A 16,112-nucleotide genomic window follows, 5' to 3' on the forward strand; every position below is an offset into this window, starting at 1 on the left:
GAAACAATGTGCATCACATGACAATTTGAACATGTCTCTGAACACACTAACGTCAAAGTCTTCATGAATCCCTAGCGGAGCAATCGTGCACATGTGATTTGCTGTTCTCATGAAAGAGGCTTCCTTTTTTTACTCTAAACACTAAAATTCTATACTTTTTTTTTTTTTACAAATTAGAGAATTTCAGCGTATAACTTTTGTTGGTGCCTTGCGGGACTCAATCCATTGGGTGTACAGGAAATCTTCATTGCGTGATGGACAACGGAATAATTAATAAAGTAAAGTTTGTGACCCTAAACTTTGTTTTTTATATCGCACAACCTTTATTAGCCAAGCTGTTAACCGTTCTTAAATGGGTAGCGTTTCGTTGTAGAACAACCATTAGATCAGTGTAGGTCAACAGCAGCAGTATGAGCAGGGGAGAGTACAGACTGCCTTGAGCACATTATCGTAATGTGTGTGTGCAGCGTTGAGGGTTGCCTGCGAGTCAGGGGCAGCGCCCGCGGCACGGCGGAGCTGCACCGCCGCCCACTGCTGCGCACGCAGGCAGACCTCGGGCCTAAGGCGCCGCGGCCGCGTTTACCCCGGCTGGGACGCGGCCAGCCGCTATTTCTGGCCGGCCGTAAATTGTTATAAGAAATTAAAAGCGCGCGCGGACCGCGAGGCGCATCGCACCGCCCGGTATGACCCACTATACAGTACAGTCGCAGCCGCCACTGCCGCCGCCGTCTGACGGAGACGCTGCCAAAGACAGACTGTGGCGTACCGTTTCCTGGCCGTGCGTGTGTGCGCTCGCCCTGGGGATACCGTGTGCTCCAGAGTCTGCTTCCGGCACTCCTAGGAAGACGTTTTCTCCAGTGTGAAGAAGATAGGCCTGTCTGTCAGGCCTTCTACAGGGTGTTTCAAAAATGACTGGTATATTTGAAACGGCAATAAAAACTAAACGAGCAGCGATAGAAATAACCGTTTGTTGCAATATGCTTGGGACAACAGTACATTTTCAGGCGGACAAACTTTCGAAATTACAGTAGTTACAATTTTCAACAACAGATGGCGCTGCAAGTGATGTGAAAGATATAGAAGACAACGCAGTCTGTGGGTGCGCCATTCTGTACGTCGTCTTTCTGCTGTAAGCGTGTACTGTTCACAACGTGCAAGTGTGCTGTAGACAACATGGTTTATTCCTCAGAACAGAGGATTTTTCTGGTGTTGGAATTCCACCGCCTAGAACACAGTGTTGTTGCAACAAGACGAAGTTTTCAACGGAGGTTTAATGTAACCAAAGGACCGAAAAGCGATACGATAAAGGATCTGTTTGAAAAATTTCAACGGACTGGGAACGTGACGGATGAACGTGCTGGAAAGGTAGGGCGACCGCGTACGGCAACCACAGAGGGGAACGCGCAGCTAGTGCAGCAGGTGATCCGACAGCGGCCTCGGGTTTCCGTTCGCCGTGTTGCAGCTGCGGTCCAAATGACGCCGACGTCCACGTATCGTCTCATGCGCCAGAGTTTACACCTCTATCCATACAAAATTCAAACGCTGCAACCCCTCAGCGCCGCTACCATTGCTACACGAGAGACATTCGCTAACGATATAGTGCACAGGATTGATGACGGCGATATGCATGTGGGCAGCATTTGGTTTACTGACGAAGCTTATTTTTACCTGGACGGCTTCGTCAATAAACAGAACTGGCGCATATGGGGAACCGAAAAGCCCCATGTTGCAGTCCCATCGTCCCTGCATCCTCAAAAAGTACTGGTCTGGGCCGCCATTTCTTCCAAAGGAATCATTGGCCCATTTTTCAGATCCGAAACGATTACTGCATCACGCTATCTGGACATTCTTCGTGAATTTGTGGCGGTACAAACTGCCTTAGACGACACTGCGAACACCTCGTGGTTTATGCAAGATGGTGCCCGGCCACATCGCACGGCCGACGTCTTTAATTTCCTGAATGAATATTTCGATGATCGTGTGATTGCTTTGGGCTATCCGAAACATACAGGAGGCGGCGTGGATTGGCCTCCCTATTCGCCAGACATGAACCCCTGTGACTTCTTTCTGTGGGGACACTTGAAAGACCAGGTGTACCGCCAGAATCCAGAAACAATTGAACAGCTGAAGCAGCACATCTCATCTGCATGTGAAGCCATTCCGCCAGACACGTTGTCAAAGGTTTCGGGTAATTTCATTCAGAGACTACGCCATATTATTGCTACGCATGGTGGATATGTGGAAAATATCGTACTATAGAGTTTCCCAGACCGCAGCGCCATCTGTTGTTGAAAATTGTAACTACTGTAATTTCGAAAGTTTGTCTGCCTGAAAATGTACTGTTGTCCCAAGCATATTGCAACAAACGGTGTATTTCTATCGCTGCTCGTTTAGTTTTTATTGCCGTTTCAAATATACCGGTCATTTTTGAAACACCCTGTAAATGGGTTGTGGTCTGGGCCTACATTGCGGGTTTCAGGGACGAGTAGTTTTCCCACAACAGATGATGTTTTTCATTGTGTGCTGTAAACTGCGCCCAGCAAATTTTTCACGCAGGAAGGTCGAGTAATTGTCCACTACTCTCAGATCTCGATAACTTGCTTGGCAGGTGAAAGACATGAGATTTCTTACGACTTGTTTTACTTTATAACAACTACTGATGCAGAGAAATGGAAAGGTTCGAACAAGTACTGTAATGCCGACATTTTTACCATCTAAGTGATCGTAATTTACTTTGTCGTCTGTATGAAGCCATCACAAAAGTTTTACTTACGACAGGATCCTCATAAAATGCAATGGAAATCATAAATACCAAACTACCTACACAGAATTTACAGGGTGACAATTATTGAACTCGTATATGAAATTAAACCGTTGGGTTAGGCACACTTGGCCACGGGGCATGATGGGAGTTAGTATGCGCATACCCATACTAATAGCGACGAAACCCACTTTCATTTGGATGGATTCATCAATAAACAAAACTGGTGAATTTGGGGGACTGAAAATCGACATTTCACCATAGAGAAGTCTCTTCACCCTCAGTGGGTGACTGTGTGATGTGCAATGTCCAATCGCGGTATAACCACCGCGATATTCCTTGAAGGCACCGTGACTACCGAACGTTACGTGAAGATTTTGGAAGACGATTTCATTCCCATTATCCAAGGTGACCCTGATTTCGATCAGATGTGGTTAATGCAAGACGGAGCCCATCGAAACAGGAGTGTTTTATGTCGTGGAGAAGCACTCTAAAGACTGCTGGTTCAAATGGTGCAAATGGCTCTGAGCACTATGGGACTTAACGTCTGAGGTCATCAGTCCAATAGAACTTAGAACTACTTAAACCTAACTAACCTAAGGACATCACACGCATCCATGCCCGAGGCAGGATTCGAACCTGCGAACATAGCGGTCGCGCGGTTCCAGACTGAAGCGCCTAGAACCGCTCGGCCACACCTGCCGGCAAAGACCGCTGGCTCTCGGGTACCGAGACCACTACCATGGGCCTCGATTGGCCGCCGTTTCTCCGGATCCGTACACATGCGACTCCTTTTTGTGGGGCTATATTAAAGATAAGGCGTACAGCAATGACCCCAAAACCATTGCTGAGCTGACAACAGCCGTTCAGGAGGTCATCATCCGACTTTGATAAAGGTTGGATTGTAGCCTATCGCGATTGCGGTTTATCGTATCGCGACATTGCTGCTCGCGTTGGTCGAGATCCAATGACTGTTAGCAGAATATGGAATCGGCGGCTTCAGGAGGGTAATACACAACGCCTTGCTGGATCCCAACGGCCTCGTATCACTAGCAGTCGAGATGACAGGCATCTTATCCGCATGGCTGTAACGGATCGTGCAGCCACGTCTCGACCCCTGAGTAAGACAACAACCATCTGCACGAACAGTTGGACGACGTTTGCAGCAGCATAGACTATCAGCTCGGAGACCATGGCTGCGGTTACCCTTGGCGTTGCATCACAGACAGGAGCGCCTGCGATGGTGTACTCAACGACGAACCTGGGTGCATGAATGGCAAAACGTCATTTTTTTCGGATGAATCCAGGTTCTGTTTACAGCATCACGATGGTCGCATCCGTGTTTGGCGACATCGCGGGGAACGCACATTGGAAGCGTGTATTCGTCATCGCCATAGTGGCTTATCACCCTGCATGATGGTATGGTGTGCCATTGGTTACATTGACGGCTTTTTGAACAGTAGGCGTTACATTTCAGAAGTGTTACGACCCGTGGCTCTACCCTTCATTCGATCCCTGCGAAACCCTACATTTCAGCAGGATAATGCACGACCGCTTGTTGTAGATCCTGCACGGGCCTTTCTGGATACAGAAAACGTTCGACTGCTGCCCTGGTCAGCACATTCTCCAGGTCTCTCACCAATTGAAAACGTCTGGTCAATGGTGGCCGAGCAACTGGCTCGTCACAATACGCCACTCACTACTCTTGATGAACTGTGGCGTCGTGTTGAAGCTGCATGGGCAGCTGTACCTGTACACGCCATCCAAGCTCTGTTTGACTCAATGCCCAGGCGTATCAAGGTCGTTATTACGGCCAGAGGTGGTTGTTTTGGGTACTGATTTCTCAGGATGTATGCACCGAAATTGCGTGAAAATGTAATCACATGTCAGTTCCAGTATAATATATTTATCCAATGCATTTCTTCTTGGTGTAGCAATTTTAATGGCCAGTACTGTAGCTACGGTTTCAGAAACCTATGAATAGGCAGAACATCTGACGAAGATGGTGAGGATGCTGTTGTTGTTGTTGTTGATGATGATGATGATGATGATGATGATGATGATGATGATGAGCGACGGCCAGGCAGGACACAAGGGAGCAGAGCTAATCTCGCAGAGGACCGGCCTGAGCCGCCGTGTGTGGCGGCCTTGGTGGCGGTAACAAGATCTGCGGCACCTCTCAAGGTGGCTCGCACCGGCCCTGAGGCCGTGCAAGGCGGGACAGGGCACGGGGTCTGGCGGGCAGCTGGCAGCTGCGCACCGCTCTGATCTCTGGCGAGGTGGCCGCGGCAGTGGGTGGTGGGACGCTGCACTCGCAAACGGGGGGACAGTGCGTTACATTCCCATCTGTCCATCTAGATTCGCGTTTCTCACGGTGTACCTAAACTGATTAAGGTAAATGCTCGGGCGGCTCCTTTTGAAGAAGGCTCAGTCGTTTTTTCCCCATTCCGAATTTGTGCTCTCTCCTCAACGACCTCATCGTCAACGATGTGTTAAGCCCTACTTTCCCTTCCATCATGTAGCTCAGCATCCTGTTGCTTCAAGTTGAGTATCACCCCAATGAAGCGAATCAGGATAAAGTTGACATTATACCAATTATGTTGTGGATTCGCAAGACAGCCAACCCGCTATGACAGGAAGCCGAAAGGCACGCGTTTTAGCTCACGCGGGCTGGCGTGAGGTCTGGAACAGGACACGGATTTTAGACTTCAGAAAAAAGGACGTAACTGGTAGAATACTTAACTTTAATCCACAATAGGTGAACATCGCTCTTGACGGTACATGTTTTAAAGCATCAATAGTAACTGGTAATGGCGCCTTGCTAGGTCGTAGCAAATGACGTAGCTGAAGGCTATGTTTACTATCGTCTCGGCAAATGAGAGCGTAATTTGTCACTGAACCATCGCTAGCAAAGTCGGCTGTACAACTGGGGCGAGTGCTAGGAAGTCTCTCTAGACCTGCCGTGTGGCGGCGCTCGGTCTGCAATCACTGATAGTGGCGACACGCGGGTCCGACGTATACTAACGGACCGCGGCCGATTTAAAGGCTGCCACCTAGCAAGTGTGGTGTCTGGCGGTGACACCACAAATTATACTATCGACTACAGGAGTCATACCACACAATATCCACCAGTACATCAATGCAATACAGCTACATCCAAACTTATATATACAACTACAGGAATCCGTAATTATTGACACATGTTCAATTACCCGAAAGTTCCTAAATGCAATGTAACATATACCTTACAGTTAAAAGGAAGTCACGCTTGATCAAGGTCCGCGTCACTTTCCATTTTTGACCAGACATAACGTCTGAGAAAAGAAATAAATAAATAAATAATAATAATAATAATAATAATAATAATAATAATAATAATAATAATAATATAATAATACAACACAAAACAAAATTATAAATGAAGAACAAAAAGGCTGTTGCAAAGGAGCACGAGGATGTAAAGAGCAACTGATAATAATAGATACAGAGGTGACATATCAAGCTAAAACTAAACAAAGGTCGCTACACTACGCATACATTGATTACCAAAAAGCTTTTGATAGTGTACCCCACTCATGGTTACTACAGATATTGGAAATATACAAAGTAGATCCTAAATTTATACAGTTGTTCCTAAACATAGTTATGAAAAACTGGAAAACCACACTTAATATCCAAACAAACTCTAATAATATCACATCATAGCCAATACAGATTAAGCGTGGAATATACCAAGGAGACTCGTTAAGTCCTTTCTGGTTCTGTCTTGCTCTGAACCCACTATCCAACATGCTAAATAATACAAATTATGGATACAATATTACTGGAACATACCCACACAAAATCACACATTTGCTATACATGGATGATCTAAAACTACTGGCAGCAACAAATCAACAACTCAACCAATTACTAAAGATAACAGAAGTATTCAGCAATGATATAAATATGGCTTTTGGAACAGACAAATGTAAGAAAAATAGCATAGTCAAGGGAAAATACACTAAACAAGAAGATTACATATTGAATAACCACAGTGACTCCATAGAAGCGATGGAAAAAACAGATGCCTATAAATATCTAGGATAAAGACAAAAATAGGAATAGATAATACAAATATTAAAGAAGAACTAAAAGAAAAATATAGACAAAGACTAACAAAAATACTGAAAACAGAACTGACAGCAAGAAACAAGACAAAAGCTATAAATACTTATGCTATACCAATATTGACCTACTCATTTGCAGTAGTGAAATGTAGTAACACAGACCTAGAAGCACTCAATACACTTACACGTTCATAATGCCACAAATATAGAATACATCACATACATTCAGCAACAGAAAGATTCACATTAATCAGAAAGGAAGGAGGAAGGGGATTCATTGACATAAAAAACCTACATTATGGACAGGTAGACAATTTAAGAAAATTCTTTCTAGAACGAGCAGAAACTAGCAAAATACACAAAGCAATCACTCATATAAATACATCGGCTACACCACTGCAATTTCATAACCACTTCTACAACCCTTTAGATCACAAAACATCAACAGATACGAAGAAAGTAAATTGGAAAAAGAAAACACTACATGGCAAGCACCCGTATCATCTAACACAGCCACACATCGATCAAGACGCATCCAACACATGGCTAAGAAAGGCAATATATACAGTGAGACGGAAGGATTCATGATTGCAATACAGGATCAAACAATAAACACCAGATATTACAGCAAACATATTATTAAAGATCTCAACACCACAACAGATAAATGCAGACTTTGCAAACAACAAATAGAAACAGTAGATCACATCACAAGTGGATGTACAATACTAGCAAATACAGAATACCCCAGAAGACATGACAATGTAGCAAAAATAATACATCAACAGCTTGCCTTACAACATAAACTTATAAAACAACACGTTCCCACATACAAGTATGCACCACAAAACGTACTGGAGAATAGTGAATACAAATTATACTGGAACAGAACCATTATAACAGATAAAACAACACCATATAACAAACCTGACATCATACTCACCAATAAAAAGAAGAAATTAACACAACTAATCGAAATATCCATACCCAATACAACAAATATACAAAAGAAAACAGGAGAAAAAATTAAAAAATACATCCAACTGGCTGAGGAAGTCGAGGACATGTGGCATCAGGATAAAGTTGACACTATACCGATTATACTATCAACTACAGGAGTCATACCACACAATATCCACCAGTACATCAATGCAATACAGCTACATCCAAACTTATTTATACAACTACAGAAATCCGTAATTATTGATACATGTTCAATTACCCGAAAGTTCCTAAATGCAATATAACATATACCGTACAGTTAAAAGGAAGTCACGCCTGATGAAGGTCCGCGTCACTTTCCATTTTTAACCAGACCTAAGGTCTGAGAAAAATAGAAATAATAATAATAATAATAATGACAATAGTAACAATAAGGATAGTGGCAGCGAATTCTGAGGAAAGGAGACTATACCAGCTAAGAACACACGGAAATTACGAAGAAACTGTTGGAAAGACGCGTGTTATTCCCACTGTTGAGATGCGGCCTCCTCTAGACTTTGCCATGCATTGCGTCCTTGAGTTGTAAGTATCCTTGTTACTCCTGCAAGTTTTCTAACGTCTTCTACTAACCTTCCGTTACGTAATAATCCGTTTTTATCGTATCTACTGAAATCTAGATAAGAACTTAGTCACATTACTAAGCCTTCGCTTTTATTTGCTTCATTGTGAATAGCAAATGATTCATTTCCCATGTTCCACGTTACTGACCTGTACCAATGGTAGCTAGGTGACGCTGTTGCCACCTTTAGACTTCCTAGCAAACCTAACAAGACTAGGAAATGGAAAGTAAACACATTCTTGGGCCTCGAAACCTAATATTATCGGGATCGAAATAACCGAGATTCAGCCAAGGGAGGCTGCTAGAGAAGAATATAGGGGAGTCCTGGCACACTTCAGCGGAAGTAACGTCAGACTTACCTAAAGGATCCGTGCGGTTGCCGTCCACATACTCCCGAGGCGGGAACCCCCTAGGGAGACTATGTTTTGTATGGAATTTCATGAACTAATTAGTCTGGCATTGGTTACCTTACCAGGAACGTTGCTCCCACCATCATACAGTAGTTCGGCACTGACACACACAAATCTGCCCATCTCAACGTTGTAGCACCAAGGAAAATGTATGACTACAAGACCGAGTGTAGAAGAAGAACAGGATGAGCACAAACAAGATTATGTGATCAACATTAAAAGTGCTTCGTTTCGGAACGGGAAAAGATGACTAAAACAAAATTGTTAGCGCTTTCATATTCTCATCAACATGCACATTTTCTCGTTAGTCATCGTTGACAACCTGCCTGTTGGTTTCTCTCTAGTGTTGCTCGAGCGACGTTTGAAGATTTTTCTGATATTTCGCCAGGACGAGTGCATCGCAGACAACGTCAGCTACTCGTGCTGCGAAACATCAGAAACATCTTCAAACATCGACCGAACAGACGGAACCGAACAGACAAGTTGTCAAATATGACTAACCCGAAAATGTACGTGATGATGGGAATATGAGGATGATGACGACTAATCATTTGCGGCTCTTTTCATCTTTCTACTGGCTGGTCTGATGCAGGGCGCCACGATTTCCCCTCCTGTACCAATATTTGCACCTTACAGTAGAGCTTACAAACAACGTCCTCCATTATTTGAGATGTAATGTATGTCGTAATCTGTCTCATTCCACAATTCTTCCTGCCTAACGCTCATTTAATACACTGGAAGTTACCCCACGTTGGCTGAACACAAGTCCTGCCAACACTTCTCTTCTAGTCAGTGATTTCCACACATTTCTATCCGCGATAACTCTTTGGACAATCTCCTCATTTATTATTCATCATTCCACACAGCATCCTTCTGTAATACGTCAGCCGGCTGGAGTGGCCGAGCGGTTCTAGGCGCTACAGTCTGTAACCGCGCGACCGCTACGGGTGCAGGTTCGAATCCTGCCTCGGGTATGGATGTGTGTGATGTCCTTAGGATAGTTAGCTTTAAGTAGTTCTAAGTTCTAGGGGGCTGATGACCTCAGAAGTTAAGTCCCATAGTGCTCACAGCCATTTGAACTTTTTTTTTTAATACGTCACAGACGCTTAGAGTTCCGTCTTTGCCGTTTTTCCCACAGTCTGTAAATCACTTCCATGCGATGCTGTGCTCCAGATCCACATTCTTACACATTTCTTCCCCAAATTAATACCTACGTTTGGCTCTGACAGACTTTTTTTTGGCGAAAAATATTTTCTTTGGCTACACTAGTAATTTAACTCGTATTTGCCTCGCCCGTCATGCGTTATTTTGCTTCCAAGGTAGGAGATTTTCTTCTCTTCGGCTACTTTGTCCTCCAGTTCTAATGTCAGGTTTTTCGTTAATCGCATTTGTGCCACTCCTTCAATTATTGTCCGCATGCTGTATACCACTCCACTTATCGAGTCCTGTAACCTCCCCACTTTCACAGAGGATAGAAATGTCATCAGTGAATCTGGTCACTGCCCGCATCTCGTGGTCGTGCGGTAGCGTTCTCGCTTCCCACGCCCGGGTTCCCGGGTTCGATTCCCGGCGGGGTCAGGGATTTTCTCTGCCTCGTGATGGCTGGGTGTTGTGTGCTGTCCTTAGGTTAGTTAGGGTTAAGTAGTTCTAAGTTCTAGGGGACTGATGACTATAGATGTTAAGTCCCATAGTGCTCAGAGCCTTTTTTTTTTTAATCTGGTCACTGACATCCTTTTACCCTGAGTTTTAAGCTCCCTTTTGAACCTTTCGTCCGTTCTTTCTGCATGATGGTAACAAATTTCGAGTTTCATGTATCAAGCCCAAGGGAATGATTCCTCGAAAATTGAAGGATGTAGCAGTAACAAAAGTCGGCCCTGTACTATATTGGCCTCGTGGATGGAGTGTCTGAAACGAACAGCAGTTTGTGTGTGTGTGTGTGTGTGTGTGTGTGTGTGTGTGTGTGTGTGTGTGTGTGTGTACTTTAGGTCACGGTGCTTTACGTCCTTGCGACGTTTTGGGTGCGATCCGCTGAGGCGTCGGCGCCGCTCACAGGATGTCTGTATGCAGCACCTAACATAACATAACGTGACGTGACGTTGACGTGAAGTGACGTGATGTGGCCATTGCCGGCAGCCGACGTGACGAGCAGCGGCTGCCATCACGGGCAGACGGTTAGGCCGACGTGACAGCCTTCGGCCCAGTGCGGCACGTAGAAGTTGCCATGGTAACGAGATACGAGTAGTCGCCTGTTACCCCAGCTGGCTGTGACGTCATGGCCCTGACAGAGCACGGATATGGGTGTCTGGTTTCGGAGGCGCCAACATTCATCCTGGGTTTTTTTTTCCATTTCGTAGGGCTTAGACAACTCTTGGGCTTCCACACTGTTCAAAATAGTCTTTGCAACCTGCAAAAAACTAGGCATATTCTGTCTAACTCGGGGGTACACGAGATTTGATAATAGCTGTCGCCAGCGGTGGTGTGTACTTCAGGTTTTTTAGGTGTCTGCAAGCACATCCGCACACATTATCTGTTCAAAACCGTCTGTAATGCGGAACTGACCACTTGATGTCGCGAGAGAAGGACCCGACGATATAAAAGGAAGCGGGGAGTATTGTGCTGTCGGTAGAGGAGCAGTGGCAACACAGTACGTCGCTTAGGGTAGCTCAGTGGCTTCGCACGTGGACTAGTCGTAGGGTGTCAGCTGGCAAACGGATCAATCAGGAAGGTTTCAACCCTGCTAAAGTTGCCCAAATCGATTGTTTGTGACGTGGTTACGAAGGGGAAACGCGAAGGAACAACCGCAGCGAAACCAGGATCACCTAGGCCTCACGTACTGACCAAGAGTAACGCTCGAGTAAAGGGTTGTAACACGCTCGGGAGTACTAGTGGGTGGGGGGTACTTCCTTTTAAACTGTTGTCGTTTCGTGACCGTGCGCCCTGTCCACACCACGTACCTGGTAATCCCGTGGCGGTCGTACTGTTCTGCTCCACACTGCTGCTGGCTTGCCTGGAATTATTTATCGAAATATGCAAGCGAGTCAGGGATGCCACTCAACGTCAAGCACAACACTGTTCTAACAAGGGAACCTCCCCATCGCACGCCTCTCAGATTTAGTTATAAGTTGGCACAGTGGATAGGCCTTGAAAAACTGAACACAGATCAGTCGAGAAAACAGGAAGAAGTTGTGTGGAACTATGAAAAAATAAGCAAAATATACAAACTGAGTAGTCCATGTGCAAGATAGGCAACATCAAGGATAATCTGAGGCTAGGAGCGCCGTGGTCCCGTGGTTAGCGTGAGCAGTTGCGGAACGAGAGGTCCTCGGTTCAAGTCTTCCCTCGAGCGAAAGTTTTACTTTATTTATTTTCGCAAAGTTATGGTGTGTCCGTTCGTTCATTGACGTCTCTGTTCACTGTAATAAGGTTAGTGTCTGTGGCTTTGCGACCGCACCGCAAAACCGTGCGATTAGTAGACGAAAGGACGTGCCTCTCCAATGGGAATCGAAAACATTTGATCGCAAGGTCATATGTCAACCGATTCCTCCACAGGAAAGCACGTCTGATACATTCTATGCGACACTGGTGACGGCATGTGCGTCACATGACAGGAATAAGTTGTCGACCCACCTAACTTGTACGCTTGGCGAATGGGTAAAAAGATTCTTCTACCTTGCCCGATTTAGGTTTTGTTGTGGATGTGATGATCACTCCCAAAAAGTGATGAAAACATAAGAGTTTGTCACATCAAGTGAAAATCAAGAATTAAACTTTTCACTCGAGGGAAAACTTGATCCAAGGACCTCTTGTTCCGCAGCTGCTCACGCTAACCACGGGACCACGGCGCTCCTTCGCTCACATTATCCTTGATTTTGACTATCTTGCGCGTGGACTACTCAGTTTGTATATTTTGCTTATTTTTTCATAGTTCCACACAACTACTTCCTGTTTTCTCGATTGATCTGTGTTCAGTTTTTCAAGGCCTATCCACTGTGCCAACGTATAACTAAATCTGAGAGGGGTGCGATGGGGAAGTTCCCTTGTAAGTCTGGTGTGAACATCTATATTCTGAGACGATATGGAAATCACAGGTTGCACTGTTTACAAAGTCGTAAATGTCTATCCCAACTGACAGTCTTGACGATTATCTGTCCACTTGGACTAGCGTACGCGTACCGAACACGGCGCGGATGATTGTTGATGATGCGAAAGCCGAATGGTAGCACGAAAGTTCTTACGCTCGTCACGCATACACAGATATTTGGTATTAGTCCTCCTTGACACTAGTAATAATTTTATCACTGTTCAGAAAGTTAACTTTATAGTTAACAGTTCTTCAGTTGTACGAGCGTGCGCGTAACCGTCGCGGCGCGGCTGATTGTTGATGATGCGGAACGCGATGATCGAAAGCACGTTCTCACGCTCGCTACAAGACACTGGCACTTAAATGCTGTCTTTTGTAAAAAAAAAAATAGTATTACTGATTCACATCAGTTCATTCTGAGAGGCCGAACACGGCGCGGATGATTGATACTGTGCGACACGCAACGAGAGGATACGCAAATACGTCATCAGCAGCGCTGCTCATTTTAAAATTACTTCTTGACGCACTTTCCTCTGGATCATTTACTCATTTTATCACTTTACTGTAATAACACTTGTAGCAACACTTCAACTTCCATGCTAACAATGCCTCTCGCATGCAGAGCCACACACAACACAACACAACATAACAGTTCCGTGTCCGCTCTCGACTCTACAGACGTGGCTGCCCGCAAAGATATTCCACAACTAAACCAGCGATATGGCAGTGCACTTACAGGGTAGATGTAAAAAAATTGCTCGTGAATCTAAAACTGTTCCCGTAAGTCCAGCTAGCACAATTGTGAATTGAGAGTTAAAACGAATGGGGTACAATGGTCGTCTTTAGGCACGTATTTCTACAGGGTATTTTCGTAAGATCGTGCGAAATTGTTACAGGGCATAGAGAATACTCCACTGAATAATTTGAGGTAGGAAACCAGCAGTCGGATGAGTCAGTTTCAATACATATGGAAGTAAACTTGTCTACCGCTTTGTGTAGCATTACTGTTTTCCAGCTTATTTACAACTAACATGCGTACAAGTTTACACGTTCTAGTATGATAAAAAAATTATTATTATTACGTTAAATATATTTCAATTCCATCAATTTAAATCTGTATTTCATACTAGAATGCCGTGTTCCCAGTTTGGCACAGCTTTGCCACAGGACACACGAAAGCGGTCGAAGACGTCCGTCTTCTGGTCGGCTCCTGATCGTTGTCAGAAGGAGGCTAGTTTCTGATTACGCAAAGACTTCTATTATTCGGAAAAGAACAACCTGGATTTCTTTACGTATGAATTTTATAATTACCTAAAGGACCTTTAACAATGAATAGTAAAAAAAATTGCATTTGCAAATGAAATCATTAATAAATGGGGCAGCTATGAGTTGTATAGAAGACAAGGAGCGGCCTTCTGTCTACGACCAGGATGCCGCAGCATTCTCTGCTGTAGTAAAGGCTGTTTGACATTTATAAAAATAATATGGCATGGAAGATAAAAAAGTATAAAGGAAAAGAACAGAATAAGAAGTCTGGTAAACACTAAATATATTAAAACAATTCTCACTAGCAAATTAGGGCTTATTTATAAACAATACAACTTATATAATTACTTTTCTAACAGTATGGTGCGATCAGATTTCAGCCCGTCCTGTGCTGTCTCCTTGGTTCACGGTTTTTTTTTTTTTTCACAAATTATAGTCACTACTTTTCTCCTTTCGTTGAAGACAATTCTTGCACTGTTCAACACCTCCGATAACAATAACTTGCTGATTTACAGTTTCGAACATGAATTACCTTAATTTTATTAATTAATAATGTTGTCTGCACGCTAGCAAGACCGCTCACTTTTTTAACTTAAAGTCGACCTCCTTTACGTTTTCACATAACAAGCAGAAGTATATTAAAATCTGAAGATCTACAAAAGTTTGTTACCGTCATCTTTTATTTAGATCGAAGCGGAACGACAGTTCAGCTTCTGTTAAAATGTTTCTTTGACTGCGCAATCGATGTATTAGCGTCCGCGCTAGATGCCCATCTTTACAGTTATGTAAATTATACAAAACAAATGTCTTTCAAAGGGTACTCAAAGCTTTCATAGGACGGAAATACCAATAATATTACAACGTACATTCTTTGTTTCCTGCAAGGAAATGAGGAGGACTAGCCCGATTACTAGGAAGTCATATGCAGGTTTTGTTTACTTCAATTGTCTATAAGGTTGCTCTGTTGTATCGTATTTACATTGTCCCATGATAAAACGTGCTATGAATCAATGCCAAACCCATTCATTACTCGGTGCTATTCAGAGACGTAAACTACAATACGCTGGAGTGGTACCGGTACAGTTTCGTAAAACTCACTGAGATGCATCTTGTTTATGGGCAAGCGCGACGCAATGCTGTCGCTGCTGAAAGGCTGTACAGGGAACGATTTCCCAACAGGCATAATCCGACGCGAGGAGTGTTTATTTCTCTAGACCGACAAATGTGGGAGACTCGTTCATTGGAAAGAAGAAACGTGGTACCTGGCAACATGAGGACCAATCGCACACCAGATTTTGAAGATGAGGCCTGCGAGGTCACCTGACTGAATTCCCTTCATAATTTCCTATGGAGATATCTTCCGAATGACATAGCAATGGATCCGGAGATGGAATCAGGTGCCAGAATTGTGGCTGCCTGTGGTGTGATTCGAAACACACTAGGGCTATTTGTCAGGATGCGTCAGAATCTTGTTAGCCAATGTCGTGCTTGCATTGAGGTTCATGCCCGTCAGTCTCAGCATATTTTGTAACATACATCTACATCTACATTTATACTCCGCAAGCCACCCAAAGGTGTGTGGCGGAGGGCACTTTACGCGCCACTGTCATTACCTCCCTTTCCTGTTCCACTCGCGTATAGTTCGCGGGAAGAACGATTGCCGGAAAGCCTCCGTGCGCCCTCGAATGTCTCTAATTTTAAATTCGTGGTCTCCTCGGGAGGTATAAGTAGGGGGAAGCAATATATTAGATACCTCATCCAGAAACGCACCCTCTCGAAACCTGGACAGCAAGCTACACCGCGATGCAGAGCGCCTCTCTTGAAGAGTCTGCCACTTGAGTTTGCTATACATCTCCGTAACGCATTCACGCTTACCAAATAACCCTGTGACGGAATGCGCCGCTCTTCTTTGGATCTTGTCTAT

General features: G+C 44.3%; 1 protein-coding gene across 1 annotated transcript in view; it reads left to right on the top strand.

Annotated features, from left to right (window-relative positions):
• The window catches only part of LOC126175595 (dorsal-ventral patterning protein Sog-like), a 544,108-nt gene that overhangs the window by 218,602 nt on the left and 309,394 nt on the right, over nt 1-16,112 (top strand).

The sequence above is a fragment of the Schistocerca cancellata genome, chromosome 3 (assembly GCF_023864275.1).
Source record: "Schistocerca cancellata isolate TAMUIC-IGC-003103 chromosome 3, iqSchCanc2.1, whole genome shotgun sequence".
Classification (NCBI taxonomy): domain Eukaryota; kingdom Metazoa; phylum Arthropoda; class Insecta; order Orthoptera; family Acrididae; genus Schistocerca; species Schistocerca cancellata.